Raw genomic sequence first — 10,911 nt, 5'->3', positions numbered from 1 at the left:
GCCATCACAGGCCTGGACAGCTGTCAGGAGCTGACACAGGACAAGCTAATAAGCAGCAGGTGATTTTCCTGAAGTGATCTGCCTTGGATTAAAAAAAAAAATCCATGACAGCTTTTCTTTGATAGATAAGGCACAGGAGAAATTCATTTTAGGATAGACTCTGCTATTACTATGTTTTTCCTGGTATCATTAAATATATTTAACAATCACAAGGTACTAGTGCACCCTTTTGAGAGGATCTCTGCAGAGCTGTAGTGATGCTATATAAACAGATGACTTATTAATTCTTAATGATAATCCTATAAGAATTCCTAAAATTATGTCATTATTTATTAAGCTCTTTTAAAATGGGACTGCTATTAGGTCCTTTCTGATAGTCAAAACTTCAATGAATACTTGACCAGTCCCCAAATTTCACCAGTAATCTCTTCTGAGATAGTAAGCAATCATTCTATTACTTAGAGCACATTCCAAAAGATTGTAAAACCATTAACCAAAAGTCTTAAAAGGGGAACTAATAATTTATTATAGGTGGTAGAACAGAATATAAAGCATTTACTGGATTTATCTATATAAGCTTCAGTCATAGCTTAGTTATGTTTTTTAATTGTTCAATTTAATTTAAATTGTTCATTTTATTTTTTGTATTTATGTGTAACCCTGTGACAAACTTTTTACCATGTGATCATGTATTCGGAAAGATGTATAAGTACTGAGTACAAGAGAAGAGGGGCACAGCTCCTTATTCCCTTTTCTTAGCAATTCTCCTTGTTCCTACTTTTCTTGGCATTATTCTCCTTATCTTCCTCTTCTTAGCACTCCTTATCCTCTTTTTCTTAGATCCCACCTATTCCCTTTTCCTAGATCCCTTATTTCCCTTTTCTTATGAGCCTGTTTCCCCTTTTTTCTTAGAAGCTTTCATAGGAAACTTTTTACAACTTAAGAGATAAATACTAAAATCACTTTCAAAGTGTCCCTTTTTCTTCCTGAGACTTCAACTAGCAGGCGGACCTAAAGCTCTACTACAGAGCAATTGTGATAAAAACTGCATGGTACTGGTATAGTGACAGACAAATAGACCAAGGAATTGAATTGAAGACCCAGAAATGAACCCACACACTTACGGTCACTTGACCTTCGACAAGGGAGCTAAAAACATCCAGTGGAAGAAAGACAGCATTTTCAACAAATGGTGCTGGCACAACTGGTTGTTAACATGTAGAAGAATGCGAATCGATCCATTCCTATCTCCTTGTACTAAGGTCAAGTCTAAGTGGATCAAGGAACTTCACATAAAACCAGAGACACTGAAACTTATAGAGGAGAAAGTGGGGAAAAGCCTTGAAGATATGGGCACAGGGGAAAAATTCCTGAATAGAACAGTAATGGCTTGTGCTGTAAGATCGAGAATTGACAAGTGGGACCTCATGAAACTGCAAAGCTTCTGCAAGGCTAAAGACACCATCAATAAGACAAAAAAACCACCAACAGATTGGGAAAGGATCTTCACCTATCCTAAATCAGATAAGGGACTAATATCCAATATATATAAAGAACTCAAGAAGGTGGACTCCAGAAAGTCAAATAACCCCATTAAAAAATGGGGCTCAGAACTGAACAAAGAATTCTCACCTGAGGAATACCGAATGGCAGAGAAACACCTGAAAAAATGTTCAACATCCTTAATCATCAGGGAAATGCAAATCAAAACAACCCTGAGATTCCACCTCACACCAGTCAGAATGGCTAAGATCAAAAATTCAGGTGACAGCAGATGCTGGCGAGGATGTGGAGAAAGAGGAACACTCCTCCATTGTTGGTGGGATTGCAAGCTTGTACAACCACTCTGGAAATCAGTCTGGCGGTTCCTCAGAAAATTGGACATAGTACTACCGGAGGATCCAGCAATACCTCTCCTGGGCATATATCCAGAAGATGTCCCAACTGGTAAAAAGGACACATGCTCCACTATGTTCATAGCAGCCCTATTTATAATAGCCAGAAGCTGGAAAGAACCCAGATGTCCCTCAACAGAGGAATGGATACAGAAATTATGGTACATTTACACAATGGAGTACTACTCAGCTATTAAAAAGAATGAATTTATGAAATTCCTAGCCAAATGGATGGACCTGGAGGGCATCATCTTGAGTGAAGTAACACAATCACAAAAGAACTCACACAATATGTATTCACTGATAAGTGGACATTAGCCCAAAACTTAGGATACCCAAGATATAAGATACAATTTGCTAAACGCATGAAACTCAAGAAGAATGAAGACCAAAGTGTGGACACTGTGCCCCTTCTTAGAATTGGGAACAAAACACCCAGGGAAGGAGTTACAGAGACAAAGTTCGGAGCTGTGATGAAAGGATGGACCATTTAGAGACTGTCGTATCCAGGGATCCATCCCATAATCAGCTTCTAAACGCTGACACCATTGCATACACTAGCAAGATTTTGCTGAAAGGACCCAGATATAGCGGTCTCTTGTGAGACTATGCCGGGGCCTAGCAAACACAGAAGTGGATGCTCACAGTCAGCTATTGGATGGATCACAGGGCTCCCAATGGAGAAGCTAGAGAAAGTACCCAAGGAGCTAAAGGGATCTGCAACCCTATTGTTGGAACAACATGATGTACTAACCAGAACCCCGGAGCTCTTGTCTCTAGCTGCATATGTATCGAAAGATGGCCTAGTCGGCCATCACTGGAAAGAGAGGCCCATTGGACTTGCAAACTTTATATGCCCCAATATAGGGGAATGCCAGGGCCAAAAGAATGGGAATGGGTGGGTAGGGAAGTGGGGGGCGCTATGGGGGACTTTTGGGATAGCAGTGGAAATGTAATTGAGGAAAATATGTAATAAAAGTATTAAAAATTAAAAAAAAAAGAAAGTTAGAGCCCCAGGATCCCATGGAGATAGAACAAAAGCTACTTTACCTAATCTCCTGCTGTTTTAGAATGAGATGCTAAAGAGTTTCTCTCCTCACAGTAGGTCAGCTCCTGAAGCTTAGTGACTCAGAATTGAGGTAGGAAAATATCTTGTTATTTACACAGCAACCCTAAATTTCTCATAAGACTAAGTCTTTCCCCTGCCAATGATCATCCCCCTCCGCTGCCTCAAGGCAAACCAAGCAAAAAAGAAGACATATAAGTGCTGGCCTTTGGCAGAGAGCATGCTCCAGATCAGGGCCTCACTGACACACTGATGTGTAAATACCTGACTAACAGATTGTTAATACTGGAACTTCTACCTCTCAGGATTTGTCACTCACAATGACTAACACTGAACACCTGATGTTTACTAAGCTACTTGATTTGAAATTCCAGGCTCCATCTTCCCTGCTGAGCTGTGGAGTGAGACCTGGGTATTGAGGGTGCACAGGAGATCTCCTTGGTGAAAGTCAAGTAGTGAGGCCTTGCCAATTGGAAGGATATTGGTGTTGTTGAGAACTCACAGGCTTGGGCCAAGAAGGTCGACAGTCCAGAAAGAGCTACAACCTGGTGTTTTTCAGTATCTCTGTGCTCCAGCCTTCCCCTGGAACCTTCTGTCAGTATAGTGTTTGCATTGCATTCGAAAAAATGTTCATCAACTCACTATTGTTCCTACTAGAACAGAAATGGGAACACCTGAACGGTTCCTGAGGGAACTCTCTGCAGCTGAGTAACAAACAAGAACCTGGCAGGAAGGAAGCACAGTCCTTCCCAGGTCTCTCCCAGGTCTAGGAGTTGATACTCTCCAGAGCAAAGCAAGAGAAATGCCAGGCTGTGGGTCACTGAAATACTGCTCTTAGCTAAGACCAACTAGGTTTTAAACAAGCTCTAGCTAGGTTAAAGACCAACTTCAGGATATTACCAAGTAGATGCACGGATAGGGAGGACGGTTGTTTCTCCAAAGAATATGTACTTATAGGATGTATCTGTAGTCATTCTTATGAGTGAACAGTATGAACCAGAATACGCAAACTCTTCTTCACCTATCATTTCTATCCAGATCTGTATATTGTTGCACTAGCTACGTTTTTTGTGTTAACTTGACACTAGCTAGGGTCATAAAAAAGAAAGGAACCTCAATTGAGGAAATGCCTCCATGAGGTCCAGCTGTAGGACATTTTCTCTATTGGGAGGGCCAAACCCATTGTGAGTGGTAAAATCCTGGGGCAGTGGTCCTGGATTTCATAAGAAGCCAGGCTGATCCAGTGGAAGCAACTCAGTAAGCAGAACCCCTCCATAACCTCTACATCAGCTCCTGTTTCCAGGTTCCTATCCTACTTGAGTTCCTGCCCTGATTTCCATCAATGATGGATTATGATCTGGAAGTATAAGTCAAATAAACCCTTTCCTCTCCAACTTACTTTATTAGTCATCGTGATTTGTTACAGCACTAGAAACCCTAACTGTCTATATTTTCACATGCATCTTTAAAAGTGATACATACCTAATTTGCAATAAATGTATCTTAAACACACATTGTATGATGGTTCTCATAAAAATGAAAAGTTAACTTGTCCACTTATTCCTGAGGTATCATTTATTGATTGTTATTGTAGGGTTTTCTTAAATTCAATAGAAACCCAACATAACTCTAATACCAGGTCAATGCAGATCAATCAGGGTTGTAGAACAGACTCAGAGGCTGAACTACAACCCTGAAGAAACACTGCACAGCATATTTAAAGGATTAAATCATGAAGCCAGAAGGTGCTGGGTGGGCTGTGGCATTATCCAATCATATTTTGACATAAGGTATTGTACAAGGGAGTTTCCATCAATCAAGATAGGAGTATGTTCCTAGGCCTGGGAACATAATCTTAGTTTGACCCTGATGGGAAGATGAAGAAGTCGTTCTTGACATATCTGGTTCAAACAACTGTTTCCTTATAATAGAAGCTGTTCAGCTATTGGGAAATTCCCAGCTCACCTAGTGTTTAGGACCTTGAATTTAGTTTCTCCCTATGATTAAATGGAACCTGAAAAGTGATAGTATTTAGAATGAGTTTCTTTTACCAACAGGTATAGTAAGAGCACTTGAATATTCTGTTAGAAAATTTCCAGTGTACACTAAGGTAGAAACAGTTTTCCCCTTGCATTGCACTAGGTCTTTTTAAATAAAAGAAGAACAACTACTGGTTGTCCATGTTTTGATCCCCATAATAGGCTTTAATACTTATGTTAAGGAAGTTACTAGAACACTTCTTACTTGCCACAGGCTCTCCTAGGTTCCATGAGCATAAGATCAATAGGGAAAGAGGTGTTAGGAAAGCAAATATTTTAAAGAGAATATTTGTACCGTCTAACTATCAGACTACTGACACAATAACCTCAAGGAATTAACATTTGCCCAGTAGTCAGCCTCACCCGTTGGCAGGAGAAAGGCTGAAGCCATGACAAGGTCAGATGAGGAAATTTCCTCCATACAGAGGCTTCATGCAGCTCTAATGGCAGGCACACCTTTCCTGCATTTTCTGTCTTTGCTGTAAAATTGTGACATTGCTACAGAGAAGAGGGAGTCTTTCTCTCTCTGGTTTAGCCAAACAATAAATAAAATTTATTTGCTTTGTCAGTTTGTTTCCTAATTTACTTAACAAAGTAGTTGTCTTCTAAAATTCTTTTTTGTTTCCATTTTCATGTGTGTGTATATTTTTAAAGTATGTGGGCACATGTTAGGTGGTGCACATGTACATTTGTGCTCATCTGCATGCATAGACTGAAATAGATGTCAGGAAAAGACTAAACCTAAGAATAGTAGGAATAGAAGATGAAGATTCCCCCTCAAAGGCCCAGAAAACATCATCAACAACATCCAAGAAGAAAACTTCCATAAAGGAAACAGATGCCTATGAATATACACGAAAGTTACAGAACACCAAACAGATTGGACCAGAAAAGAAAGCTCCTCCACTCGCATAATAATCAAAACACTAAATGTACAGAGCAAGGAAATATTAAAAGGTACAAGGGGAAATGCCAAGTAACATATAAAGGCAAACATATCAGAACTACATTTGACTTCTCAACAGAGACTGTAAAAGCTAGAAGGGCCTGGGCAGAGGTCTTGCAGACCCTAAGAGCACACAGATGTCAGTACCAAATATTAACTATACCCAGCATAACTTTCACTTGGTTTAGAAACCAAGATATTTCATGACAAAACCAAATTTCAACAATAATTTTCCGTTAAGTCAGCCTGACAGAGGATCCTGGAAGGCAAACTCCAACCCAATGAGGCTGGCTACACTTAAGAAAAACATAAGAAACCAATAATTCCACACCTTTCAAATAAATAGAAGAGAAACATACACACACACACACACACACACAGAGAGAGAAAGAGAGAGAGAGAGAGAGAGACACTACCACCACCAATATCAAAGTAATAGGAAGTAGTAATCATTGGTCATTAATATTTTTCAATATCAATGGACTCAGTTCCCCAATAAAAAGCCACAGGCTAACAGAATGGATGCATAAACAAAATCAATTATTCCTTTATATACAAGAAACACATTTCAACAACAAAGATAGTACCTCAGAGTAAAGGACTGGAAAACTATTTTCCAAGCAAACAGACCCAAAAAACAATTTGGAGTCGTCATTCTAATATCTAATAACCTAGACTTTCAACCAAAAGTAATCAAAAGACATGGGTAAGGATACTTCATACCCATCAAAGGAAAATTCCACCAAGAGGACATCTAAAATCTGAACATGTATCTCTAAATTCAATGGCATCTCCATTCATAAAAGAAACATTACTAAATCCTAAATTACATATCAAGCCCCACACATTAGTAGAGGGAGACTTCAGCACCCCACTCTCAGCAATGGACAGGTCATCAGGTCAAAAACTAAACAGAAGCTGGGCAGTGATGGTACACACCTTTAATCCCAGCACTTGGGAGGCAGAGGAAGGTGGATTTCTGAGTTCGAGGCCAGCCTAGTCTACAGAGTGAGTCAGGACAGCCAGGACTACACAGAGAAACCTTGTCTCGAAAAACAAAACAAAACAAAACAAAACAAAACAAAAACCAAACAAACAAAAAACAAAACCAAACAAAACCAAATAAACCCAACCAAACTAAACAGAAAAACAATGAAACTTATATAGGTTTTGATTCCTATATAAGTTATACCTATATACCTATACCTAATAGGTATCTACCAAACATTTCACCCAAACACAAAGAAATATACCTTCTTTTTAGAGTCTTAAAGAACCTATTCCAAAGTTGTACATAGAATTGATCCAATGCAAGCCTCAACAGATAAAAGATAATTGAAATTACTTCTTGTATCTTCTATTATCACCATGGCTTAAAGCTAGACTTCAACAACAATAAAAAGCCTACATAGTCATGGAAACTGAGCAACTCACAACTCAATGATCACTATGTCAGAGAAGAAATAAAGATAGAAATTAGATACGTTCTAGAGTTCAAGGAAAATGAGAGTACAACATGCCCAAACTTATGGGACACAATGAAAGCAGTGCTAAGAGGAAAGTTCATAGCACTAAGTGCCTCCATAAAAAATTGAAGGGTTCTCACACTAATGATTTAAAACTATACCTGAAAGTGCTAGAAAAAAAAACAACAAAGAAACAAACACATCCAACAGGAGTAGATGTCAGGAAATACTCAAATTTCAGGCTGAAATCAATCAATTAGAAACAGAGAACAATACAAAAAATAGAAACCATGAACTGAGTCTTTGAGAAAACCAAGAAGACAGACAAACCCTTAACCAAACTAACTGAAGGGGAGAGACACAGTAAACAAATTAACAAAATTAGAAATGAAAATGGAGACATAACAACAGACCAGGAGGAAATTCAAATAATTATTGGGTCTTACTTTGAAACCCTGCACTACACAATATTGGAAAGTTAAATGAAACAAATTATTTTCTAGACAGATGCCAATTACCAAAGTTAAATCATGATGATATAAACTATCTAGATAGTCCTATAACTCCTAAGGAAATTGAAGCAGTTATTAAAATCTCACAACCCCCAAAAGCCAAGGGCCAGATGGTTTTAGGTTGGAAATATAGTTTCAAAGAAGAGCTAAGACTCATCAACTGTTCCACAAAATAGAAGCAGAAGGAACATTGCCAAAATGATTCTATGAAGACATGATTACCCTGAGACCTAAACCACACAAAGACTCGACAGAAAAAGAGAATTTCAGGCCAATTTCTTTTATGAACAATGATGTAAAATCCTCAACAAAATACCTGCAAACCAAATTCAAGAACACATCAAAGACATCATACATAACGATCAAGTAGGCTTCATTCCAGAGAAGGTTCAATATATAATAATCCATCAGTGTAACCCACAATATAAACAATCTGAAAGAAAAAAAAGAAAACACAGGATCATCCCATTAGATCCTAAAAACACCATTGACAAAATTCAACACCCCTTCATGTTAAATGTCTTAGAAAGATCAGGGATTAAAGGCACATACCTAAGCATAAAATAGGTAGTGTACAGCAAGCCAATAGCCAACATCAAATTAGATGTAGAGAAGCTTATAGCAATTCCACTTAAATCAAGTCCCTTAAATGGGACAAGGCTGCCCATTCTCTCCCTATGTATTCAATATAGTATTTGAAGTTTTAGCCAGAGCAATAAAGCAACTAACAAAGATCAAAGGGATACAAACTAGAACAAATTGGAAAAGAAGAAGTCAAAGTATCACTATTTGCAGATGATATGATAGTATCCAAGAATGACCCCAAAAATTCTACAAGAGAAGTCCTATGACTGATAAACACCTTCAGCAATGAGGCTGCATACAAAATTAACTCAAAAGATCAGTAGCCCTCCTTTATACAAACAATAATCAGGCTGAGAATGAAATTAGGAAGATAACACCCTTAAAAATTGGAAATGTAAATGAAATAAATACCTAATTAAAATAATTTATAATAATTATTATTTTAAATAAATAATAATACAATATCTTGGTGTAACTCTAATGAAGCAAGTGAAAGACCTGTATGACAAGAACTCCTTGTCTCTGAAGAATTTGAGATAGATATCAGAATGAAGCATCATCTGTGCTCATGGATTGGTAGGATTAACATAGTGAAAAATGGTCATTTTACAAAGCAATCTACATCTTCAATGAATTTCTCATCAAAATTCCAATTCAATTCTTAAAGATCTTGAAAGAACAATTCTCAACTTCTCATGGATAAAGGAAAAACCCAGGATAGCTAAACAACCCTGAGCAATAAAAGAACTTTGGGAGGTATCAACCATCTCTTACTTCAAGCTATACTACAGAGTAATAGTAATAAAAACTGTATGGTGTTGATATAGAAACCAACGGGTTGATCAATGGAATCGAACTGAAGACTCAGAAACAAACCACACACCTATGGATACTTGATTTCTAACAAAGAAGCCAAAAGCATACAATAGAAAAGAGAGAGCATCTTCAACAAATGGTTCTGGTCTAACTGTCTGTCTTTATTATGAAAAATGCAAATAGATCTATATTTATCACCCTGAACAAAACTCAAGTCCAAGTGGATCAAAGACCTCAGCATAACACTGGATACATTAAATCTAATAGAACAGAAAGTGGGAAATAGTCTTGAACTCATTGTTGTAAGAGACAACTTCGTGAAAAGAACACCAGTGGTTCAGGCACTAAGATAAAGAATTAATAAATGGGACTTCATGAAATTACAAAGCTTCTGTAAGTCAAAGGACACTGTCAATAGGACAAAACAACAACTTACAGATTGGGAATAGATCTTCATGAACTCTACATCTAACAGAAGGCTAATATCCAAAGTATATGAAGAACTCAAGACATTAGACACCAACAACCCAAAACAGAGGAATCTTGAATGGCTTAAGAAACACTTAAAGAAATGTTCAACATCCTTAGTCATCAGGGAAATGCATATCAAAATGACTGAGAATCTACCTACACCTATAATAGTGGCTAAGAGCAAAACCTCAAGGGACAGTACATGCTGGCAAGAATGTGGAGCAAGGGCAACACTATTACATTGCTAGTGGGATTGCAAACTTGTATAACTACTCTGGAAATCAATTTGGGGGTTTCCTCTGAAAATTGAGAATAGTTCTACCTAAAGACCCAGCTATACCATTCCTGGGCATATACTCAAAAGATGCTCCACCATACCACAAAGACACTGGATCAACCATATTCATAGCAGTTTTATTTGTAATACCACAAACTAAAAACAACCTAGATGTTCCTCAACTTAAGAATGGATGAAGTAAATGTGGTTCATTCACATGTGGAATACTACACAGCTATTAAAAACAAGGACAGTATGAATTTTGCAGGTAAATGCATAGAACTAGAAAATAACATCCTGAATAAGATAACCCAGACTCAAAAAGATATGCATGGTATGTACTCTCTTATAAGCAGGTATTAACCACAAAGCATATGATAACCATGCTATATAATCAACAGACCCAATGAAGACAATTAACAAGGAGGACCCAAGGGCAGATAGTTGAATTCTTCTCAGAAGGGCAAATAAAATAGTTATCTTGGGTGGATGGTGGGAGTGAACTGGATTGGAGAAAGGATTTGGAGAAGAGTGGGGTGGGGAGGGAGGATCAGATATGGGAATTGCAGGACAGAGAAAATGGAAATTGGTGATGGGGAGAGTAATCTCTAGGATGTGCCAGAGACCTGAGATAGGGGGTGGTTCCAAGGTGTCTATAGGCATAACTCTAGCTAAGACTACTTGCAGTGAGGAATATGGCCACTTTCTGTAACCAGGCAGGACTGTAAGTAAGTAGAGAGATAAGGACAGTAACTCACCCACAAAATCTTTGACCCAAAATGTCTCCTGCCTGCACGATGTGCAGGGACAAAGAACAGAGATGGAAGGAATGACCAGC

Source organism: Mus caroli, unplaced genomic scaffold (genome assembly GCF_978045245.1).
Source record: "Mus caroli unplaced genomic scaffold, Mus_caroli_1 scaffold_15, whole genome shotgun sequence".
Classification (NCBI taxonomy): domain Eukaryota; kingdom Metazoa; phylum Chordata; class Mammalia; order Rodentia; family Muridae; genus Mus; species Mus caroli.
This window is presented reverse-complemented; position numbering follows the sequence as displayed.